General features: G+C 43.1%; 1 long non-coding RNA gene and 1 pseudogene across 8 annotated transcripts; one reads left to right on the top strand and one right to left on the bottom strand.

Annotated features, from left to right (window-relative positions):
• The first annotated feature begins 2,847 nt into the window (after nucleotides 1–2,847).
• On the top strand, nucleotides 2,848–22,675 carry LOC309654213. 7 transcript variants are annotated; one of them, XR_014260037.1, is made up of 6 exons: nucleotides 2,920–2,934; nucleotides 11,447–11,673; nucleotides 14,331–14,391; nucleotides 20,367–20,540; nucleotides 20,698–20,744; nucleotides 21,452–22,675. It is a non-coding gene; the product is annotated as an uncharacterized lncRNA (long non-coding RNA). The 7 variants fall into 7 exon arrangements; XR_014260035.1 differs by lacking the exon at nucleotides 11,447–11,673 and having other exon boundaries at nucleotides 2,848–2,934; XR_014260038.1 differs by lacking the exons at nucleotides 2,920–2,934; nucleotides 11,447–11,673 and adding an exon at nucleotides 13,207–13,319.
• LOC309654212 (RING finger protein 11 pseudogene) lies at nucleotides 16,282–20,367 on the bottom strand (annotated as a pseudogene). Its single transcript has one exon. The product of its transcript is annotated as an RING finger protein 11 pseudogene (transcript).
• Nucleotides 22,676–24,860: the final 2,185 nt, after the last annotated feature.

A 24,860-nucleotide genomic window follows, 5' to 3' on the forward strand; every position in this document is an offset into this window, starting at 1 on the left:
ACCCCTTCCCAGCTGTCGATTTGACCCCGTTTGTGAATGCCGACCTCATTCTTCAACTTTCTCTGCCGTTTGTATACTCACCTTGAAAACTTGTTTCTGTGATGCGTTGAGCAGACACAGGGTGGCAGATTGCAGAGGTGGAAGCTGGTGGTCGGATATTTGTGGGCTGAATCTCCTTCAGTCCCATTCCCATTTCTGGTTGCGCAGAGGCCCTACTTCCTGTGTATGACGCGGAGCCATAGGATTGCAGGCAGGAGCCACGTTCTCCATACAGTGAAGACCCCAGTGTGCCTTGGTTATAGTAATATACCTGGCTTCCTTCCTGGTAGGGAAGTGACAGGCGGCTATGCCCCTGATTTGTTCGTGGGCCTCCTGATACAGCAGTTCCCTTGGCTCTGGCCCTGTCGTCAGCTGCCCCTAGGAGGACTCTGAGCCCTAGCCACTTCTCTGGTAGATTTGCCTATTCCCCCACTATAATCACACCTGAATAAGGCAACTCAAACCTTTCAGAGATGTGTCGTGAACCTCTTGTTTTCTGAAATACCTATCTGGTGGTTGTGAGACTTAAGGCCAACCTCCCCGAGAGACTTTGTTTCTATTTCTCCTAGTAAACCTAGACTCATCTCCTGTCACCTTCAACTCTACTCCAATTGTGTTCTTTCAACCCAGACCCCTGACCCTGCTTTTTACTTCTGCCATTTCATCCTCACTCCTGCTTCCTTTCCTAAATCCATACGTCTCTTTTGGCCTTCCTAGCCCTGGGCCAAGTTCCTTCCTCTTTCCTCAGTTTTTACCCCTTTCCTTCATTCTCCCATCCAACTTTCAGGCCTTCCTTTCTCACGCTCCAGTTAGCAGCATCTCAAAATTCGAAAGGTTTATTACTCATCTATTAATTCTATTCCATTTACTTATTCGGTTCTATACCTATCTTACCTATGTATGGAAGAACCGCTGGTAGCCAAGGTGGCAGCAAGAATCCTAGCAGCTGTCACCTGACGTATCCGTAGTAGTCAGCAATTTCCATTTCTTTGTCCCTCTGGGTGAAAAATTGCAGCTTCCCCGAAGAGGTGTATCTGGCAGCATTCTCCCGTTGTTGTTGAGCCCGCCTCTTCATGGCCTCTCGCTCTGGCCTCTGCTCTTGTTCGATGGGCTTTGACATGACTGGCTCAGGCACGTTGGGTTCCCTCCATGGAACTCGTTGCTTGCTGAAGTCTTGGAGTAGAAGTTGGGTTTGGAGCTTGGGTGGGGACTGGCGCTTAGTCACAGCAGGGGGAACAGGCTCGCGCTGGAGAGAAGCGCCAGATGAAGTTTTGTAGGGTGCAGGCCTAGGAGCAGCAGGCTGAGGGACACGAGGCTGGGTATGGTTGGTCCAAGCCGGTTGGGTTGGGTTGGCCACAGTTGGCTGAGCTGGTTTGGCGGGACCTGGCAAAGAGGCAGGAGCTGACTGGGATGAATTGACTGCAGCAGGTTGAGCTGAGTCAGTAGAACCAGGCTGGGCACGGTAAGCCACAGCAGGCCGATGTGAGGCCAGAGACTGTGGCCTCCGAGGAGCGGGTCGAGCTTGAGGCTTGTCCCAGGCAGAAAAAGGCAGAGGTATCAACTTGACCTTCCCAGGAGGAGGCCGCTCACACTGGGATGGAGATGGACACTCTGTTTCAGCACTGCTGTCTGGTTTCTGGGCTTGGACTTGCGTTTTCTCAGGCCTCTTACCCTCACGTGGGGTATGCCGCCGTGGCTGGATCGCTGGGGGTGGCTGGGGGTCTTTGGGGTTGCTTGAATTTCCCAAGAGCCGACAGGAAGAGAGCCCAGTTTTCGTCTCATTCTTCTTCCCCAGCGCATGAAGAACCTTCACAGACTCCAGCATGCGCACGCCAAGGGAGGTTCGAGGCTTTTGAAAGCTCTCTTGGCGAAGCTCAGTTTGGTGTTCCTTTCGCTTCGTGTTGGGGATTGCTGGCTTGTCTTCTGCCTTGACTTTGTTCCCTGACTGCTTGTTCTCTTCAGCCTTGTTTCTTCCTCTGGTCCTTTTGGTCTTTTCCTGCCCATGGCTCTCAGTTTTGCTGATCTTTCCGGATGCAGCTTTCTGAGGTTTGCCTTGAGAGTGCTTGGCCGTGTTCGCAGGAGCCCTGTCACTGACTGCAGCAGTGCATATAACCGCTTCTCCCCCTAACAGGCACTCTGGATCCTTTGGCTGGATTTTGGCCTTGGGAGCACCACCGATAGGCTCAGAGGCTTTCTGTTTGTTCTTCCTGGGTTGATCAGAGGGAACCTTTACGACACTTGGCTTTTCCTGCACCTGATTCACCTTAATGGCTCTGGTGTCTTCAGCTTTGATCACGTTGGGACCTTGGGATCGATCAAGATCTTTCCAAGAATTAAAGAGCTGGGGAAGGTGAATATCCTCCGCCAGTGTAGTAATGTCTGCAAGACCACTGCTAGGTTCAGTCCCATTTTCAAGTGTCCCTAGGTCCTGACGACTCAGGCTGTTCTCTCCCAGATCAGCATTTTCAGAACCAGGCTGCTCCTCTTGGCTGAGGGGATCGGTGCAGGCCAGCGGCTGGGGAATATCAGGGATTCCTAAAGGGAGTAGTGGAGGATCTTGGTTTTCTATTGGGATCTGGTAGGCCTCCAGAGGCTTTGACAGCTTGGTTTTGATATCCTCCACGTTCTTACTCTCTGTTTGTCCCTGGCTTGGAGCTGGAGGCAGGGCCAGGAGACGCCTGGCACTCTGGACTGGAGCTGTCACTGAAATGTCCCCAAGTTCAGATGGTGGGTTACTCTCAAGTATGTGACTGTTTCTGCTACTGCAGGACTTGGGGAGTTCTTGAGTTTGTGTCACACAAAACGTCTGGCTTGGAGGTTGCAATCCCAGGGAATTTTTCATCACCAGGGAAGTCTCCATCACTACAAAGGGATCAAGGGAGAAGTCAGTCCCTGGTAAATGAGATGCTCCCCCTAAACACCAACACAGCAGTCATGTACCTTTCAAGGGGTTCAGGGGCAAGATGGGCAAGGCATTTCTACTAACTCTTCTTAAGGATCATGGACAGTGCCCTATGCTACGAGGTAAGCGGTGACTGTTGTAATGCTTAACTGGTGATCATTTCATGTCACTGATCCTTGGCTCTCTTTGTATCTCATAGGACTGTTGTAAGTCCAATACAAAATGAGTCTTCTTTTTAAACAACTGAAATGTTTTACAAAGCCTAGCATTCTCATATAGAGTCCTTTCAATTCTCCCCACTTTCCCGAGAGGCTAAGAACACTTCACACCATGAACTAGGAGAGGGGGTAGAGCCCTTTCTGATGAAATACAGAAACAAAGACAGAGTCTTAGCCTGCTTGCTCTCTGGACAGGATCTCGGACCACAAGGTCTTAAATCCTGGTATAAATGACGGAAGTGAGGACACTTCAACTGGCACTCTCATAACAAGAGTTCTGAGACACCTTCCAAAGAGACTGTAGCAGTAGACGAGGGAAGGGAGTGCTACAGTGTGGTAGTACAGGGGGAATGCTCGGCTACAGCAGTGAAAAATGTGGTACCTATTGGTGTGCTCTCGGGGTTCTTGTACATGTAGCATAGATGACCTTTACAGTGTCCCTGCCACCTTCCCACCTGCATTAGGTGTTCTTTTTGTTTTTTTGTTTTTTTTAATTTACGTTTATTTATTGATTGATTGTTTGAACTTATTTATTCTACGTATTTATTTTTTTGGCTGCACAGGGTCTTCATTGCTGTGCACGGGCTTTCTCTAGTTGCGGCTAGCGGTGTCTACTCTTGGTTGCGGTGTGCGGGCTTCTCTTGTTGCGGAGCATGCGCTCTAGGCGCGTGGGCTTCGGTAGTTGCGGCTCACGGGCTCTAGAATGCAGGCTCAGTCGTTGTGGCACATGGGCTTAGTTGCTCCACGGCATGTGGGATCTTCCCAGACCAGGGCTCGAACCAGTGTCCGCCGCATTGCATTGGCAGGCGGATTCTTAACCACGGCGCCACCAGGGAAGCCCTAGGTGTTCTTATATAGAGTCTAAAAACAGAGGGCACTGAGCGAAGGTAGTGGTTACTAAAGGCTCAGGATCTAAATTCTACCTGTCTCTACACCCCTTCCCAGCTGTCGATTTGACCCCATTTGTGAATGCCGACCTCATTCTTCAACTTTCTCTGCCGTTTGTATACTCACCTTGAAAACTTGTTTCTGTGATGCGTTGAGCAGACACAGGGTGGCAGATTGCAGAGGTGGAAGCTGGTGGTCGGATATTTGTGGGCTGAATCTCCTTCAGTCCCATTCCCATTTCTGGTTGCGCAGAGGCCCTACTTCCTGTGTATGACGCGGAGCCATAGGATTGCGGGCAGGAGCCAAGTTCTCCATACAGTGAAGACCCCAGTGTGCCTTGGTTATAGTAATATACCTGGCTTCCTTCCTGGTAGGGAAGTGACAGGCGGCTATGCCCCTGATTTGGAATCTGAGATGGTGCTTCCTGAGCAAGCCTGGCAGAAAGTGATGGATATAGAGGGACCATGTTATTGGCGTCTGAAGTTTTATCATCCTGGGCTGCCATAAACATGGAGGAAGCAGCTGGGTGCCGGTCAGTGAGTGCCAGAGTAAAGTCTCCGAGTGAAGAGGAATTCTTTTCAGTGCTTCCTGTGATGTCCCACTCAAGAACACCTGGATAGGAAGGAGCTGAAGTGGAGATCTGGCTGTGGTCAGTAACTCCAGATAACATAGTCGTGCTGGAATGTTGGTAAAGGTAGGCACTACCCATGAGTGTCTGGAAAGAGGTACCGGTAGCCGATGCCGAACTGACGGCAGGGGCAGAGACTCTGGAGAAGTTGCAGACACTTCGTGTTAGGGAAGTTGCATTGCTCACCACAGGAAGACAATGCTGCAGAGAATTTAGAGTTCCAAGTAGAGATGGATTTTGGAAATTTTCTGTAAGAACAAGAGGGTCATGAAAAACTCAGGGAGGTTGAGAAATTCTCACTACGTTTGAGGAACAGCATTATCTTAAGGTTCTTGCTCTCAGGACACCTCTACTATCGACCCTTCCTGAGAAACCCAAAATCAGACAGTTAATGATGGCTGTAAGGACTGAGCAGTTTTCCACTCTTCTGTATTAACTGCCTGTGCTCCCATCTTGGGCACAGATGGGCAGAAGAGCCAAGTGGTATGGTTCAGACATTGTTCTCTAGGCTGGAAGCAACCTTCTCCCTGCCCTGTCTTTCCCTTCAGCCTGCACTCGTATTGACTTCTATGCTATTTCCTAGACTGGAAGCATTTTAGAACTAGGAGGCCCTTAGAGAACTTTCTCTTTTTTCAGTCTCATTTCACGAGTAAGGAAACTGAGGCTCAGAGAGGTCGGGTTGACTTGTTCAGGTTCTCTCATTATGTTAGTGTCATTACCAGGTTTCAGAACCTAAGTATCCTGACTTCCTTGCCAGGACTCCACTCTGAGCATGATAGTGCCAGAAAGCAGGAGAAATAGAACTTATAATATAAGCATTTTTTTTGTCCATTAGAAAACAGTACGGCCATTACCATTGTCATCTTCAGTGTCTCCCTTTGCTTGTGCAGTTCCCACGCTATTACCTAGAGTTGACGTATAGCTCAGTCCAACTGGTGAACTGAAAGAGTCATTTTTGCCCTCTTCAAGCCTGGTTTCTCATCCTACCTCAAAATGATTACCCGAAAGTGGATTTCTTAAGTGCTTTTGGAAAGAGAAAAGTTATCTGATTACTTCAGATTACTCATCTATAAAGTGGTTATAACACCACCACCAATAATAATAGCAGTAATAATTAATAGATGAATAAGCTGATCTATTGCGTATGATTTATATGGAGGAAGATACAATAAGTTCTAGAAAGACAAAGAAAAATCATGAAAAACATGTTACGTAACGAAAAAGAAATCCATAGATATTAATGAAAACTGGGGTATGTGGGCAAGTATCAAAGCCTAATGAATTTACTAACAAATGACATTCTGTACCATACATGCAATATTATGAAAGTGAATTTTGCCCACTCTATTTTAGTGAATACTATTAACCAAAAAACACGATGGAGGTGATAGAGGTGAATGAATTCCTAGCCAATGCATACAGACAGAGACGATAAATCAGTAAAAAATGCACAACAAGCAACAGAATGCAACAAATGTGAATGTATAGGTAGCCACAACATATATAGACAAGTATTTCAATGAAAACCGGTACAAAGCAGACAGCAAAATAGTAAGTGTAAAAGAGTTTCATTATTGTGCTCATTCATATTTTTACCCAGCAAGTAACAGGTATTAAGCCTAGGAGAAATATATCTTTCCATGAATATAACTCATATAATAAGCAGAAAGGAAGCTTAAAAAGTATCAAGAAGGTTTTTGTATTTATCCTAGAACTTAGAATCATCTTCCACATCCAAGAAGATGACATCCCAAGACCTCAAAAAACCATCATCCCTAGAATCCAATTAAAAAAGATTTTCAAATGTAAGAAAATCCAAAGGACTCCACAATATTGTTTTAGATAAATGTGGATGTTTGTGTTTTCTTTTTTTCTTTTGCCGCGCCGCGTGGCCCTGGCCGTGAAAGCACCGAGTCCTAAAGCGCTGGACCGCCAGGGAATTCCCTAAATGGGGAATTAGAGATGTGGGGCTTGACTTTTTCTTTTTCTTCTCCGGTAGCTAAGATCTACAAGCGAACGATGGCTGTTGATCAATGTGCTCTCTGTGTTAGGAAGGAAATAACTGTAAAAATGAAAAGCAACCTTGCCTTAGAAGCTACATATCACACAAAGGAAATAGTCCTTCTGATTCAATGTAGAAGATATCATTTAAAATGTTTAATTGGTCAAATGTCTACCTAGTTTAAAAATTAGAAAGAATAGAACACTGAAAAGCAGCCCCCTAGATAACCACTTTGGTTTCTGGTTTCTAGGAAGCATCATTTCTAAAACATACTTCTAAAGTGTTTCTATTCCAAACTGTCAAGTGCCAGCTGTATTCAGAGAGGCAATAAAAGAAAGAAAACGGAGTATGACTTTTCTGATAGGCTGCCTTTCCTGGTGATCCCCTGTTCTGGCCTTACTTTCCTTCTTAGTCTGTTAATGTAAGGATTTGCTACCATCAACTTTGTTTTGCCCTGCTCTGAGCAGATTTCCCTCTGTGCTGTTTCTGCTTTAATTTAAAATCTTTGGCTCCCATCAACATTCCATGGCAAACTGCCTCTTTCTTGAGAGCTCCTCTATGCTTTCCCTCTTCATTCTTATATTTTTTTCCCATCTCTTGGTTCCTGTTGGCCTGTGCTAATGAAAACAATCCTAAACTTGCTTACGTTTGACTCTGTGCCTCCCTATATAGCCCAGTACTCTCCATCCTCTCTCCCTATTCTCTCTTTTCAACTAGTCGAAATACTAGTGGAGGGAGACCATTGGAGATGAAACATCTTGGTATATATCGCTAGTTTTCTGTGTCACCTGGCTTTTCTATGTTTCTGTTGAAACACTCTTTTGAGAAGTCTCTGATTTCATTTTCTACATGGGTACCCTTTAAGGCTCAATATTGGAAAAGAAGGGGATCAGAGTGATCAACCCAATGTGGTATCCTAACGTAACAGATAAGGAAAGCAGCAGGCTTTGTGAGGCAGTCAGTGATTTGTCCAAAGTCACACAGACAGTAAACGTCAAAGTCAAAACTGAAATTAGGTCTCCAGACTTGTAGTTCAATACTTTCCCTCATTATTCCACGCTATTTTGAATCTCCTCCTCAATTTAGGGGCACAAGAAATCGAACGCAAAACTTTCCAAAGTTTCTTTTCTTACCTGACATGGTCAGAGAAGAGGAGACATCAACTGCAGGTACAAGGGATGAGGAGACAACACTAGAGGATGTCTGAGTGGCTGCAGCTGAACGGCGCACGTGTCCAGTACAAAGGTCACTGGTTACTGGTCCAAACGGCTCCACGGAAACCCCAAGACCTCTACCAAGTGGTAGTAGGTTTGGTAGGAGAGTGATGTCACAAAGCAGGCAGTTGAAAGGTATGAGCTAGCCAATAGGGAGGTCCGATCCCCAACAGGAGGGCGGGCTTGGGTGAAGAGAGCGTAGGAGAGCTAAAACAACCCCTCAATTTCTGAGCTCTGGGGAGGAAATCCTAGAAGACAGATTTACCTCCCCCAGGCTCTTCCATTAGGGAAATCATTGCAACATTTCTTACAGACGTTCATTAATATAATTAACTAACAGTTACTTATATTCTACAGAGTATTCTATTTTATGTATCATATACTTAGAGCTATATAGATCTTATTTAACTAGTATCCTTAGGAAGGAAAGAGCCATGCAGTTTGAACTATTAGAGTTGTAACTTGGTTAAAGAGCAGGGTGAAGTTTGTTGAGTGTACCCTGTGGAGAATGTTGTGGTCCAAGGCTCTTCTCTTTTAGTTTCTTCTCCTTGACTCCTACCTTCCTTGGGCTGGGCTAGGCTGGGGGCCAGGTTGGACTTGCGACTTAACATTTCTCTTCCGCTTTCTTTTTTTTTTTTTTTTTTCTTCCATTATGGGCATTGCTTCTAGGACAAGCCTTGGTCTTGCATTGGATGTTCCTTCCTGTCAACTTCCAGCAGCAGGAGTCTTCTTTTCAGTGCTTGATGCTTCACGAAATAGACTCTGCCCATTGGCAGCAAATACCAGAGAGCCAGGAGACAGAGCTGGTTGCAGACCTTTCCTCTTCCAGCCTTTGGTTGCAATTGTTTTGCCCATGATTTGCTAGCTCTAGTTCCTTGGGCCACACAGGTATCCTGCCATCCAGCTCTTTTTATATGTGAGAGACATTCTGAACACTGTCCCTCTTTCTTTGCACAGAAGTATATACAGTGTGGCAGTTACCGTAATCTCCTCCCCCTTGCAAACAGCCCCTCTAGAATCTCGGACCTCTAGGACTCTCTGTCTTGCATGCTTGGGTGCAAGGCCAAGCACAATGAAGAGGAGAATAATTAGAGAAAGAGGAGGACATTGGTGGAGAACTGGGAGCAGGTAAGGTGAAAGGGCACCGGAGAAAAGAGATGCATGTAGGTTTTTTGGTTTCTGTGGGAAACAAGTTGACACACTTGGGCCTCATTTTGTATTAACAGAACAGAGAGTTGTAGATATAAGTAGCTAGATCGTGCAGCAACTGCCATGAAGTCTGTACACTGAAGAGAACAGTCTCACATCTAGTTTTCATTTTGTTTTATGTCATATTACCTTATTTATAGCATTCACTGGTATGTTTGTAGAACGCAGATGTTTTCAAATGCTCTGGTTTTGTCTACATGGTTATTTCCTTGTCCTATTTGTAAGGAATCCAACATTGTAAGACATATTGCATGTTTTTCTCTTGACGATTGTTTACCTTGAAGCGTCATGAGCTAACTTGAGCTGTTGGATTTTGTGGAGAAACTTTAAAAAGGGTCTGTGAAAAAGGCATTGTGGTGAGTCGCATTATGCACCCGAGCGTAAGGAGCAGATATCTGCCACCAGCCCAGCTTGGCCTGGATTGCCTCTGTGTTAGTTCCCCTGGTTAGTGCTTTTCTCCCTAACCACTCTTGTGACTGTGATAATGTGAGTTAAGGGCTGAGTTGCTAGTGATTTATGTGTGAGGTAGGCTGGTTTGAGGGAGGAAATCTATGGACCTAGTCATTTTCCTTGGTGGTAAGCTTTCAGGGGTGCAAAGATCGATCTTCCTGGGGACTTTTCTGGTACCAGGAAGATATCGCATAGATGGGACCTCCAAAGACACACATTTAATTTTTAGGCCTGTTGTTCCTATTATGGGATGTGAGTTTCTTCACTGATGGGGATGCTGCTTATCTGAGAAGAAACTGTGAAAGGTGGTGTAGTATAGAGGTGTGGCTTAAGCTTTTAAGTTTTCTTCAAGGTTTTTCCCCTAAGCTTCATACTTCAGACGGCCTACTTACATGAGACTAGTATGTGATGTCAGGCTAACAACTTCCTAAATACCTGCAAGCCAGATCAGTGTCTCTTTTCTCTATATTCCCATGGAAATCAAGGGTCCCGCCGAATTTTCCATCGAAACAGTTGATTTGTGCTGTCTCTAGGAATTCTACAGGGCGTACCGTTGCTTCCTAACCGGTGTCATTTGGGAGATCGATCCCCCTCTGTACGTTCAAATGATTAATTTTGAGACTCTGCTCATGTGTGCAGTAAACCCTTTAATTCCCTAAGACCTTCCTTTCCTCCATCTCATACCCCATGAAGCCCGCTTCAGTTTATCTCCTGAATTTCTTTGGAATCTGTCAGCTCTCCCTCAACATCCTAATACTGAACTTGCCTGTCTGTTGCGATTAGGTCCTAACTAGTGTCCATATATCTTGTTTCCCTCCAATCCATTCTTCACACAAGAAAGCTTCAAAGCAAGTTGGAACATTGCTCATAAACATCGCTCACAAACATTGTTTTGAGAATAGAAAACACACTGGTGGCCTTTAAGACTCTGCGTGCTCTAGAATCCTCTCTGCTTCTCTAGCCCCATCTTGTGCCACGTTTGCCCTCACTTTCTATGCTTCAGATACACTGAATTAACCTTAGTTCTCACTCATCTGACAGAAGTCAGTTGAGAAATTATTTTTCACTGTGATTCCTAGCATTAAGGAATTTGATGATCAGGTTTTGTATGAGGACTAAAACTAAACTGGGAAGTGGAAGAATTGCGTTTCAACTGTTTCAGTCAACACGCATGTATTAATGATACCTAAGTATTGAACACCGGGCTAGGTTTCATGAGGGATACAGAAGTTCTGGCCATCTCTGGTTTTGGGTATCCCTTATTTGTTGAGACCTTTGCGTTGTTTGGTTGCCTTTTGTCTGTTTTCCAGATGGGAAAACAGGAACAAGGGAAGTATAGGTTATTACTAGGTGGGGTTGAACAAGTGGAGCAGCAAACTGCAAAGCAGAAAGAAGAGGGACGTACTATAGAGGGATGTGATTTCCATTTTCAAGGCGCCTGCGTCCTGTGCAGGGAGACAGCCTAACATAAAATGTGCCTAACAAAAGATCTATTGACTTCTTACTAAAAATCTCCAGTTCATATAACCCAGGGGTTTATACCTTCTCCTTTAAAAGTTCTATTCCTGGGACTTCCCTGGTGGTCCAGTGGTGAAGACTCTGCGCTTCCAATGCAGCAGGCGTGGGTTCAATCCCTGGTTGGGGAGCTAAGATCCCACATGCTGCGCAGCCAAAGAAATTTTTTTCAAAAGTTATACTCCTGTGTTGTTGAATTTAGTGGTTTAGATTTTGTTTGAATGTTAAGAAGATTTCAGTTTATTTACCAGGAACAAACAAAACATAATGTAAAAATAGTTTCCCAGAAACGATTTCCATCGTTCTCTTCTTCCCTTTCTCCCGCAGACTGACTGGTGTTTCATCTTGACAAGTTCTCTGAAGTTCTCTGTCATTCCATAGGAAAGCGGTCTGGCTTGGAGGTTGCAATCCCAGGGAATTTTTCATCAGCGGGGAAGTCTCCATCACTACAGAGGAATCAAGGTTGAAGTCAGTCCCGGGTAAGTGAGATGCTCCCCCTAAACACCAACACAGCAGTCGTGTACCTTTCAAGGGGTTCAGGGGCAAGATGGGCAAGGCATTTCTACTAACTCTTCTTAAGGATCATGGACAGTGCCCTATGCTACGAGGTAAGCGGTGACTGTTGTAATTCTTACTGGTGATCATTTCATGTCACTGATCCTTGGCTCTCTTTGTATCTCATAGGACTGTTGTTAAGTCCAATACAAAATGAGTCTTCTTTTTAAAAAACTGAAATGTTTTACAAAGCCTAGCATTCTCATAGAGAGTCCTTTGAATTCTCCCCACTTTCCCGAGAGGCTAAGAACACTTCACACCATGAACTAGGAGAGGGGGTAGAGCCCTTTCTGATGAAATATAGAAACAAAGACAGAGTCTTAGCCTGCTTGCTCTCTGGACAGGATCTCGGACCACAAGGTCTTAAATCCTGGTATAAATGACGGAAGTGAGGACAGTTCAACTGGCACTCTCATAACAAGAGTTCTGAAACACCTTCCAAAGAGACTGTAGCAGTAGACGAGGGAAGGGAGTGCTACAGTGTGGTAGTACAGGGGGAATGCTCGGCTACAGCAGTGAAAAATGTGGTACCTATTGGTGTGCTCTCGGGGTTCTTGTACATGTAGCATAGATGACCTTTACAGTGTCCCTCCCACCTTCCCACCTGCATTAGGTGTTCTGTTTTTTTGTTTGTTTGTTTGTTTTTAATTTACGTTTATTGATTGATTGATTGATTGAACTTATTTATTCTACGTATTTATTTTTTTGGCTGCACTGGGTCCTCATTGGTGTGCACGGGCTTTCTCTAGTTGCGGCTAGCGGGGTCTACTCTTGGTTGCGGTGTGCGGGCTTCTCATCGCGGTGGCCTCTCTTGTTGCGGAGCATGGGCTGTAGGCGCGTGGGCTTCGGTAGTTGCGGCTCACGGGCTCTGGAATGCAGGCTCAGTCGTTGTGGCACATGCGCTTAGTTGCTGCACGGCATGTGGGATCTTCGCAGACCGGGGCTCGAAGCCGTGTCCCCTGCATTGGCAGGCGCCACCAGGGAAGCCCTAGCTGTTCTTACATAGAGTCTAAAAACAGAGAGCACTGAGAGAAGGTAGTGGTTATTAAAGGCTCAGGATCTAAATTCTACCTGTCTCTACACCCCTTCCCAGCTGTCGATTTGACCCCGTTTGTGAATGCCGACCTCATTCTTCAACTTGCTCTGCCGTTTGTATACTCACCTTGAAAACTTGTTTCTGTGATGCGTTGAGCAGACACAGGGTGGCAGATTGCAGAGGTGGAAGCTGGTGGTCGGATATTTGCGGGCTGAATCTCCTTCAGTCCCATTCCCATTTCTGGTTGCGCAGAGGCCCTACTTCCTGTGTATGACGCGGAGCCATAGGATTGCGGGCAGGAGCCAAGTTCTCCATACAGTGAAGACCCCAGTGTGCCTTGGTTATAGTAATATACCTGGCTTCCTTCCTGGTAGGGAAGTGACAGGCGGCTATGCTCCTGATTTGGAATCTGAGATGGTGTTACCTAAGCAAGCCTGGCAGTAAGTGATGGATATAGAGGGACCATGTTATTGGCATCTGAAGTTTTATCATACTGGGCTGCCATAAACATGGAGGAAGCAGCTGGGTGCCGGTCAGTGAGTGCCAGAGTAAAGTCTCCGAGTGAAGAGGAATTCTTTTCAGTGCTTCCTGTGATGTCCCACTCAAGAACAGCTAGATAGGAAGGAGCTGAAGTGGAGATCTGGCTGTGGTCAGTAACTCCAGGTAACATAGTCGTGCTAGAATGTTGGTAAAGGTAGGCACTACCCATGAGTGTCTGGAAAGAGGTACCGGTAGCCGATGCCGAACTGACGGCAGGAGCAGGGACTCTGGAGAAGTTGCAGACGCTTCGTGTTAGGGAAGTTGCATTGCTACAACAGATTTTTCAGCAACAGAGCAATCCAGCCAAGTTTATATTTTAGAGAGAGAACATCTTCCATATGGAGGATCAGTTGAAATAGAAGAGATTGTTAGAATTGTAGGGTGGTAGTAATCCAGGCAGGAGATGACGAATGCCAGACACCACCTAGTCACAGACATAGCTTTTGCAGCGATCAGCTACATGTTGTTGTTTTTTATTTACTCTCTCATATAATTTTTTTTAAGTCCTGGACCACAAAATACTGTGGCATAGTTGGAAAAATCTGAGACTCGATTCTAGTCTTTTTTCTGTTTGCCTGCTGTGCAGCTTGGGCTTACGTCTCGAGCCTTACTTTTTCATTGTGAAATAAGAACAGTGCTACTTAACCCGAGAACTCCACAGGCACATAAACCCGTGGCGTGTGAGGAGCAGTGAAGGAGAGAAGGAATGGAAGTGCTTTGGGGGACCCCAAGAGCCCTTCAGAAACCGTTTGTTCTTTTTATTATTGAGCATTAAAAGTGAAGGCATTCCATTTGTTTCACTCAGAAACAAATTCTGTTCTTCTGATAGCCTGTTTTTTTTTTCCACTCCCTTTTTCTGTAGTCAGATCAGTTCCTGATGGGCATTCTCCAGTCCACACTATTGCATCTGATTGGAGGCTATGCAAAATTTCCCAGAGACAATGAATTTTGACTGTATAGTAGTTAATTCTTTATAGTACGTTCCTGCAAAAACACTCTTTTCTTCAGAGTTTTTCCTTTTCAGGATAGTGGTAGTGTTGTGGTAACTAATAAAGGCTACTCTTGAGAAAATTGTCTAACTTGTTTTTAGTGTATCTACTTCGCTTACTTAATTCCATATTCCCTGTTTTCTAGACAGACTTCTTGGTGTCCACTGTACCCATGGTTTCAACAGGACTGGCTACCTCATGTGCAGGTGAGTTGCCAACCCCAAGAGGCAGAGCATGTTTAAATTGTTCTGTTTACAATAGTAATGTAAGCTAATGTAAGCTGAATGCAAAAAATGCAGTCAGAGAAGTGTATGAAGTGGAAGGCAATTTTGCCCCCTACTCAGATGTTACCACCAGTAATAATTTAGCACATATTTTTTCAGACGTAAAAAATGCAGATATAAGCATATACAATGGTCCCTTGGTATCTGCAGGGGGATTGGTTTTAGGACTCCCCATGGATCCGAAAATCCTCGGATGCTCAAGTCCCGTATGTAAAATGGTGTAGTACAGTCGGGCTTCCATATCTGCAGGTTATGGAACCGTTGGATATACAGAACTGACTGTACATGTGATTTAATGGTATAGTGTTTTAGACATTCTGGTTTATAATTTAATATATGGAGGACATCTTCCTCTGACAATATTTGGAGACCTCATTCTTATTTATTTATTATTCTTTTTTTTCCTCCAAATTTGCTTTATGTAGTTGGATATAAATAAATGAGCACAAACTTAAGCAAGATACATGTAACAATTTAATAGAACCTGATACTCTAATTCTTTCAGTGTTTCTCCAACTCATCATGGGGCTCGTAAGAAAAGTAACCAACATGGATACTACTACAGTTGAATGTCAAATCTTTAAGTGCTTATGACATACTAAATCCTTGTATAATGCACTTATGAAGAACCCTTCAAGGGACTTGTGTTTTGTATGTAGCAAAAAGTGTTAAGAGTCAAATATTCAACTCAATATAAAATAATAAGAAACACTTCTGATTTGTTAGGTTGAGATTGCTTCTCCTTTTACTAATGAATGATTTTTTTAGCTGTAATATCACTGAGCTGAACAAATATGTCACCTTGGAGTACATAAGGAAAAATAAACACATGCTAAATGGGTAAAACATTACAACTACATCTTTACTAGACCATCTCTACTAACGCTTCAGAAGCTTAGAGATTCAGAGTGTTCTTACGTTATGTGCAAGAAAAATAGAAAGAGAGAAATTCCTTCTTTTTTGAGATCACAGCTGTGAAGTCGTGATTATACAGATTCTTCATTTGTGTGCGAAACATGAAACACATTTCTCTAAATTCTCCCTGCTTAGAATTGTCAGTCAACTAGCAGGACTTTCCTTCCAAGAAACAGAGACTGAGATGTGTTTTATATAACTTCAATAACCTCAGCACTACCGTAAGAAGACATGCAGTATCCTTTTGCTGTGCTTCAAGACAACAGGGAAGGAGGTCACAGGAAAGAATAAATCAAAATTGTTACAACTGAGAAACTTTTCTCAGTTTAACCATGGTGCCACTTTCATTTTTACATAAGCATGGTGGCATAAGTCAAGCTCCATACATCAGAATTCTTAATATTTAAAATTTACCTTGACTTTTAATTATCACCATGTTAACCACCAAAATAATTTGACGAAACTCATAAGAAAGGGTAATGTTAAACCCCACTTTACTAGAGTTAGTTTCTGGACACATTAGCTCATTTTTTTTATAGAAGAGGGACAGTGAATCTCAGTTTGCCTACAAGCTAGGAGATCACTTTGAATTCTGCATTTCTTAACTGCAAACAGATACAGCACTTGTAACAGGTTATAACTGGTTTTCAGCTGGTTTTCAAGCACAGAGCCAGCCCCAACAGTAATAGTACACTATTTAAAAAGACCTAAGGCAATGAATTCCATTTCCAGTGGAAAGAAAGAATCGTATGGTCTTGGACAAACAATTCTGATGGTTCACTTAACAGTCACTTAGTAGTTCTTCCTTGCTCATAGAACTTTATGACTTTTTTGAGGAGTGAAGCATTCAGCTTGAGTGGATAAATCCTTGTTAGGCTAAGACAATCATTCTCATATCCCTCTTTGCCATGAATTGTCTTATGAATGGTCATATCAGTCTGTTTTGGCAAATGAGTAATTAAGGGAAGGCTGTTATTGTGCTTATGAGAATGATATTTTTCTCTGACAAAAGATAAATAGGCATTAGGAAAATGACCATTTGGGCTCTTTTTCTGCTTCCTCCTTGTTTTGTGAGAATATGATGTTTGGTTTTACAGCAGCCATCTTGTGACCCTGAGATGATCATATGCCAATAATGACAAATGGTAGATTAGAAAGAACCAGCAAAGACAGAAAACAGCAACATCAGTAGTAACAACAATCACAGCAAAAGAACAATGGGACCTTAACTTGTAGAGTTCCTATAAAGTAAAAAATAAGTGCTCTATGTTTATTCTAAAACAAAAAAAGAACTATGCAAACCAGCTTAAAACTCCTTTTTTTGTGCCAGTGTTCTAAAATGTGGCTTTTAATAAAACCTTGACCCAAATGCCAGCAACTTCAGAAAAGAATTTGGGTAGGGGGAAGAAGAAAGTTATCTCACTTAGGAAAAACAACCACTATCTTTATCCTAATCTTTGACACACAATTGAAACATATATAGCTGCTGTAACACTTTACACAATTCCTATGTACTGGAGGAATAACAAGATCTAAATAACAATTATATTTTTCAACACGGGGTGAAGGCTTTACATAAAAATACCATCCTACTTTTTCCCCCTAAATTTCTAAAATATCACGTGCTTTTCCCCAACATCTGCAGCCGTTCAGGAATTTTTAGGAAACTTTCATGCATGATCTTAATTCCTAATCCCTGGCTCTTTGGGCTCAACGACAAAAGATCAAAACCACCAAAAATGATGGTTCACTTGAAGTCAGGTGAGAGACACTGGCTCAGTTAGTCTCGTAGGACAAAAGCAGTGCTGCATCAACTGTCTCCATGCAGGAGGGGCACGTGAAGGATCTCATCAGCCAGTCATCTGTACAGCCCAGGTGATCTGCATACACAGCAGAAATCAAATTGGGTTCTCATAAACAAAGTGCATCATACAGATCACACACTCCCCGATCTGTTTTTTAAATATTTGTTTTATTTTATTTATTCATTTATTTGGTTGCGCCGGGTCTTAATTGCAGTCGGTGGGCTCCTTAGTTGTGGCATGCAAACTCTTAGTTGCGGCATGGATGTGGGATCTAGTTCCCTGACCAGGGAACGAACCCGGGCCCCCTGCATTGGGAGTGTGGAGTCTTTAGCCGCTGCACCACCAGGGAAGTCCCCCGGATCCTTTTTTCTGATCCGTTTCTTCCAGGGTCATAAACTCCTTCAGGCTGATGCTGTATGAGGCCTATTCTTTGAGCTATCCTAATTTGCTCCTCTCAGCTGAGGTGCTAGGCGAGTCTGACTAGGTGTTGGATGAGAGACCAAAACTGGAACTTGATCCAGATATGGCAGCAGCAGCTCCTGATCCAGCTCCGTCCCCTTGCCAAAGCTAGCCCAGTCGGACTGAGACTTGTGAGGCAGGGAGATGTCATCCGAAGTGGGGGACTTAAGGCAGTTCCCCATCTTCCGGGACTTGAGTGTGTGATCTGTGTGCTGTTTTGACAGTCTCCCAACCTCATTCTTTTTTTTTTTTTTTTTTTTTTTTAATTAATTAGTTTATTTATTTATTTATTTTTGAATTTTTAAAATTTATTTATTTTTTATACAGCAGGTTCTTATTAGTTATCTGTTTTATACATATTAGTGTATATATGTCAATCCCAATCTCCCAATTCATCTCACCACCACCGGCCCCCGCCCTGCCCCTCTTTCCCCCCTTGATGTCCATACGTTTGTTCTCTACATCTGTGTCTCTATTTCTGCCTTGCAAACCGGTTCTTCTGTACCACTTTTCTAGATTCCACATATATGCATTAATATATAATATTTGTTTTTCTCTTTCTGACTTACTTCACTCTGTATGACAGTCTCTAGGTCCATCCACGTCTCTACAAATGACCCAAGTTCGTTCTTTTTTATCGCTGAGTAATATTCCATTGTATATGCGTACCACATCTTCTTTGTCCGTGCATCTGTCGATGGGCGTTTAGGTTGCTTCCGTGACCTAGCTATTGCGAATAGTGCTGCAGTGAACATTGGGGTGCATATGTCTTTTTGAATTATGGTTTTCTCTGGGTATATGCCCAGTAGTGGGATTGCTGGGTCATATGGTAATTCTATTTTTAGTTTTTAAGGAACCTGCATACTGTTCTCCATAGTGGCTGTATCAGTTTACATTCCCACCAGCAGTGCAAGAGGGTTCCCTTTCCTCACATCCTCTCCAGCATTTGCTGTTTGTAGATTCTCTGATGATGCCCATTCTAAGCGGTGTGAGGTGATACCTCATTGTAGTTTTGATTTGCATTTCTTTAATAATTAGTGATGTTGAGCAGCTTTTCGTGTGCCTCTTGGCCATCTGTATGTCTTCTTTGGAGAAATGTCTATTTAGGTCTTCTGCCCATTTTTTGATTGGGTTGTTTGTGTTTTTAATAGTGAGCTGCATGACCTATTTATATATTTTGGAGATTAATCCTTTGTCTGTTGATTGGTTTATTTATTATTTTTTTAAGGCTGCATTGTTCCTTTGCTTACTGATGAACATGTACAAGTCAGAAGTTTTTGATATTATAAAACGTCAAAGTAATGAACATTCCTGTGTGAACATCTTTGAATATATATGCTTTGTCTCAGTTAACTTCACTCAGAATGGGACTTCTGCATCAAGGAGTTTATGCCCTTATGCTTTTTGTGGGTGTTGCTACACTGTACCAATGTATGCTTGTTCGTGCAGGAAATACTTATTGAGCATCTGTTATGTTTAAGCACTGTGCTGGGTGCTAGCAAAAAGACTTGAGAAATTTTGTGAGTGAGGAGACTTGACCTGCCCTTTGTGAATTCTAGCAGTCCAGAGAGGGAATAGATATTCAAGTATCACACTCTGCATGTAGAATTACAACTCTGACAAGTGCCAAGGAGAGGGACATGGTACCATGAGAGCATATTTTAGGGAGGATTTGATCTCATCATGGAGATTAGAGAAGGTTTAGGGATGTTTCAGCTGATATCTGAAGGATGAGTAGGTATTAACCCGATAGGGACGTTGGGGAGAGATTTCTGAGCATAAGGAATAGCAAAAGACCCTATAAGAGGAAAGCATATGCTGTGTTGGAGGAACTGGCCAGGAAGGTGGGGCCGTTGGGGGAGCATGTCATTATAATGGAGCTGCAAGTGTGGGTAGGAGCTCGATCGTGCAGGCTTATGTTTAAGGTTTCAGACTTGAAGAGTAATAGAAAACCATTGAACTTTTTTTGTTGAAGGTGAGTGTGTGGAACATACCCAGTTGCATTTTCAACCTATCGTTTTGCTACCGAGTGGAGAATACACTGCAGGGAGAAAGAGTGGAAGCGAGGAAACAAGTTAGGAGACTTGTGTAGAAATTGGGCATAATGGTGGCTTGGACCAGGGTATGGTGGTCATTTTGGTGGAAAGATGTGGACAGATTCTAGAGGTATGTAGGCAGTATCATTGTCAGCACTGGTGGTGGGTTGAGGATGAGGGTGAGGGAGAAATAGCTGTCAGTGATGGTGATGCCTAAGTTTCTGGCTCCTATGGTTGGTTAGATGGGGTTTTTTAGATATGATGTTAATATTTGTCCTAATTTGTCTTTTGTTATTTGTTGGTTCTTGATGAATACTCTGTCATATTAAGTCTCCTGTTTTTAGTGTACAAAGCATTTTGACCGAAACTGACCCGTTGTATGTTATCAGATAACTTTTTAACATCTGCCAGTTTGGTCCTGTATTTTATTCTCTTTCATTTATTAATTAAATTGTTGTATTAATGTAAATAACTATATTAATAGATTTTCTAAAGTTGCGTTATCCTTGCATCCTTGGTCCTTGGAATAAAGCCTTTTTTTTTTTTTTTTTTTTTTTTTTTTTTTTTTTGGCTGTGTTGGGTCTTTGTTTCTATGCGAGCGCTTTCCCTAGTTGCGGCAAGCGGGGGCCACTGTTCATCGCGGTGGGCGGGCCTCTCACTATCGCGGCCTCTCTTGTTGCAGAGCACAGGCTCCAGACGCGCAGGCTCAGTAGTTGTGGCTCACGGACCCAGTCGCTCCGGGGCATGTGCGATCTTCCCAGACCAGAGCTCGAATCCGTGTCCCGTGCATTGGCAGGCAGATTCTCAACACTGCGCCACCAGGGAAACTCCGGAATAAAGCCTTTTTGTAGTCATGGTATATATCATTCTTTAATAATTATTGATTAGATATGCTGATATTTTCTTAGGATTTTTCTATCTATATTTGTAAAGCACAATTGGACCCTTTTTTGTAAAAACTTGATTTTCTTTCCTTTTTATTTACAAATGACTCGAATTTTGTTGTTTTGTAGATATTTGATTGATGTAGAAGGCATGTGGCCAGATGATGCAATTGAATGTAAGTATAAGGGTTGTCACTACTTTTCCCTTGTTATAAAATTTGAAGGGAGAAATGTAAGGGAATTTCTCAAATTTTGGAAAAATAGAAAAGTCTGTAATTCATTTGTTCTGATATACGATAACCTTTTACCAGAAGTTTATAAAGGGATGTATCTGGAAATAGCAAGATATAATAGCCTGAATAATTAGTCAGTGGATTTCAGCATTTTTTTTCTTTTTTAAATTTATTTAATTAATTAATTTACTTTTGATATTATATCCACTGCCCCACCAAGGAAGTCCCTTTTTCTTCCTTCCTTCCTTCCTTCCTCCCTTCCTTCCTTCCTTCCTTTAAAGCTCCAAGTCATTTAAAATACATGACTTCTCACTAAAAATCTCCAGTTCATGTAACCAAGGGGTTTATAACTTCTCCTTTAAAAGTTATATTCCTGGGACTTCCCTGGTCGTCCAGTGGTGAAGACTCTGCGCTTCCAATGCAGCAGGCCTGGGTTCAGTCCCTAGTTGGGGAGCTAAGATCCCACGTGCTACGCAGCCAAAGAAATTTTTTTTAAAAGTTATATTCCTGTATTATTGAATTTAGTGGTTTAGTTTTTTTTTTAATGTTTAGAAGATTTCAGTTTCTTTACCAGGAACAAACAAAACGTAATGTAAAACTAGTTTTCCAGAAACGATTTCCATCATTCTCTTCTTCCCTTTCTCCTGCAGACTGGTGTTTTATCTTTACAAGTTCTCCATCATTCCATAAGAAAGCTGCTCGTCTTCTGGTTTCATAAGAGATGGTGAACAGTGGTAAAATATCGAGTTGACCGAAATTTCTAGAGTACACTTCAGGGAGCGAATGATGGGGTGGAATGTTGGGGCAGAGTGAGAGATACAGATTCTGGTGAGACTGAGAGTCATGCACAAAAATTACTGGGCTGTGGTGAAGGGAGAACAAAACTAAATCAGGTTCCTGCTGGTGGACAGGAAGCCAAAATGAAGAAGAATGGTGCGTAGCTGGGCAGTGTAATTAGGCCCCTAAGTGCTGTGTCTTCTGATAGTAATTATGAACAGAAACCAAATAATAGTTACTAATAACATGGAGGTGACCAATCCTTGAGAGCTGAGGCAGAGAGAAGGAAAGATGGCATTATGCCTTGTCTCTGGTTCCTTGAGTTTCCCAGGCTGGTTTGTGACCAATCTTGGGTGAAATCATAACTAAGTCATTTCTGCTAAGGTGATCAGCTTTCGTGGGGTCCTTTCTCTGCACTCTGTCCAATGATAAAGCCCACTGGTTTATGCCTCCTGGAAAACAGTTATTCCAAAGCAGTATAAGTGAAGCATTGATGAAACAGCCATGAAGAACATGTTTCCACATGGCCTCGCACCACCTTTTCAAAGTGCTGTAAAACTTTTTTCACCCAAAAATCAGTAACAGAAAAGGATTGGGATCAAATCCCGTACAGAGGTAGTGTAAGAAAAAAGAGAATAAGGAGCAGAATAGCATGTCTTCAGACAATAAAATCAAGTTGGAAAAGACAGGTCCACAAAACAGATCAAAACTGTAACCTATTATTTCAAAGTAGGCTAAAAGACGTTAGGAAAAACAATGCGAAAGATGAAAGAACATGGATCGAGGAGGGAATGGGAAGTTATTGTTTAGTGGCTATAGAGTCTCTGTTTGGGATGGTGAAAAAGTTCTGGAAATGGTAAATGCTGATAAATGCCACCTATGGGTGTTTGGTTTTAGTTGATCTTCTTCCATGAAAGGGTTTGGAGAGATTCAGAAACTATGCTGCTGCCTCCATCTTTCTGATGTCCTGCTCAATCTTTTGACATAATTATTTTGAATTTGCACAGTGGTGATGGTTGCACAGCATTGTGAATGTATTTAATGTCACTGAATTGTATACTTGAAAATGGTTGAAATAATAAATTTTGTTTTATGTATATTTTACCATAATAAAAAAAAGATGAAAGAACAGCATAAACCAGAATTAGGTAAGATGATAGAACTCAAGACAGAATTCAAAATAAAAGAAAAAAGTTTCAGAAGTGAGGACTAAATTTAAAATAATACAAGAGTGGGGACTTCCCTGGTTGTCCAGTGGTTAAGAATCCACCTTGCAATGCAGGGGATGCAGGTTCGGTCCCTGGTTGGGGAACTGAGATCCCACATGCTGCAGGGCAACTAAGCCCGCACGCCGCAACTACTGAGCCCACGTGCTCTGGAGCCCACGCGCCACAACTGGAGAGCCCACGAGCCGCAAGGAAGAGCCCACGCACTGCAACAAAGAGCCCACGTGCTGCAACTAATACCCGACACCTCCAAAAATAAATAAGTTAATTAATTAAATTAAATAAAATAATACGAGTGAATGAACATAATGGATAATGCCTTAAGAGAAACAAACAAGAAGAGGAAAAAATTTTTTTAAATCTAAAAGAAGATAAAAAGAATTTTAGAGAAATGGCAAACATAACAGATAGGCAAAAAAGAGTCAGGACAGCTCTGAAAAGAGTAAATACGTATAAGGGGCTTTCCTGGTGGTGCAGTGGTTAAGAACCCTCCTGCCAATGCAGGGGATATGGGTTCGATCCCTGGCCCAGGAAGATCCCACATGCCGTGGAGAAGCTAAGCCCGTGAGACACAACTACTGAGCCTGTGTGCCACAACTACTGAAGCCCACGCGCCTAGAGCCCGTGCTCGGCAACACGAGGAGCCACCGCAATGAGAAGCCCGCTTGCCGCAACTAGAGAAAGCCTGCGCACAGCAACAAAGACCCAAAGCAGCCAAAAATAAATAAATAAATACATTTATTTATATATATATATATATATATATATATATATATATATATATATATATATGTATGTATAAGAATCTGTTATACCATAAAAGTGACATTTCAAATCAGTGGGACAGATTAGTCAGTAAATTGTGATACATAAATGTTGGGGTATAAATATTTCTCTGGAAGGATCCACAGCACGGCCAAAGCAGATGTCTCTGAGGAGGGAAATGTGTGGCTGGGGAACGTGGGGAAAAGGGTCACTTTTCATTGAATACCCTTGTGTACCTTTTCTAGTGTTCTGTCATGTGAATCTATTACCTGTGAAGTTTGCCTGAGTTCAAACCCCAGTTCCCCCAATTGCTAGCTCTTAATCTTGGGCAAACTCTTCACACTCTCCAAGCCTCTTTATCTGTGAAGTAAGGTCAGTAACTTAGCCTGGTGCTGCCTGGCACAGAATAAACTCTCAAAAAATGGACATTATTAGTGAAAAAAGCCCAAATGCCCATCAGTGGATGAATGGATTTTTAAAATGTGGTGTATATGTGAAATATTATACAGCCATAAAAAGGAATGAAGTACTAACACATGCTACAACATGGACGAACTTGAAAACATTATGCTAAGTGAAAGAAGCCAGAGACAGCGGTCACATTTGTATTATTTCATGAAATGTCCAGAAAAGGCAAAAACCATAGCGACAGAAAGCAAATTAATGGTTGCCAGGACTGAAGGAAGAGGGGATGAAGAGTGCCTGCTGATGCTTAAGGGGGCTTCTTTTTGGGGTGATGAAAACGTGATGGGTTAGATGCCGGTGATGGTTGCATAGGCTTGTGGATGTACTAAATGACACTGAATTTGCAGTTTCAGAAGGTGAATTTTATGGCATGTGAATGACATCTCAAAAAAATAATTTTGAAAATGAAAATTGCCCGTTTTCCCATAGTCACTATCCACTGTCTCCATCTCTCCCTTCTCCCCACTGCATTCCTTTTCACGCCCACCCCTGCCGCTCTCTCCCATCGTCACTCCCTCGAGCTGCCCCACGAGGCCTCCCAGGGAGCCTCTGAACCCCTGGGCGCCTGCGTCCTGTGGCTGTTGGAGCTGCTGCCCAGTGCGCGTGCCCCCACCACTCTCACCCGTGAGAGTGGACGCTTCCGTCGGATTTTTTCTCATGCGTTTCAGTTGATGGTGATGTTTACAAAAGGCGGCACGTGCCCTGCTCAATGGAGGAAGCCCCTCAAGTTAATATTTAGGCGCGTGCAGAAGTTTGATCTCGTCCACCAGTAACCTCAGGATGCTGTGCTCTGAAAGCCAGGTTGGCCGCCTACGGGCATCTGCAA

The sequence above is a fragment of the Balaenoptera physalus genome (genome assembly GCF_965194825.1).
Source record: "Balaenoptera physalus genome assembly, contig: HAP1_SCAFFOLD_2289, whole genome shotgun sequence".
Taxonomy (NCBI): Eukaryota; Metazoa; Chordata; class Mammalia; order Artiodactyla; family Balaenopteridae; genus Balaenoptera; species Balaenoptera physalus.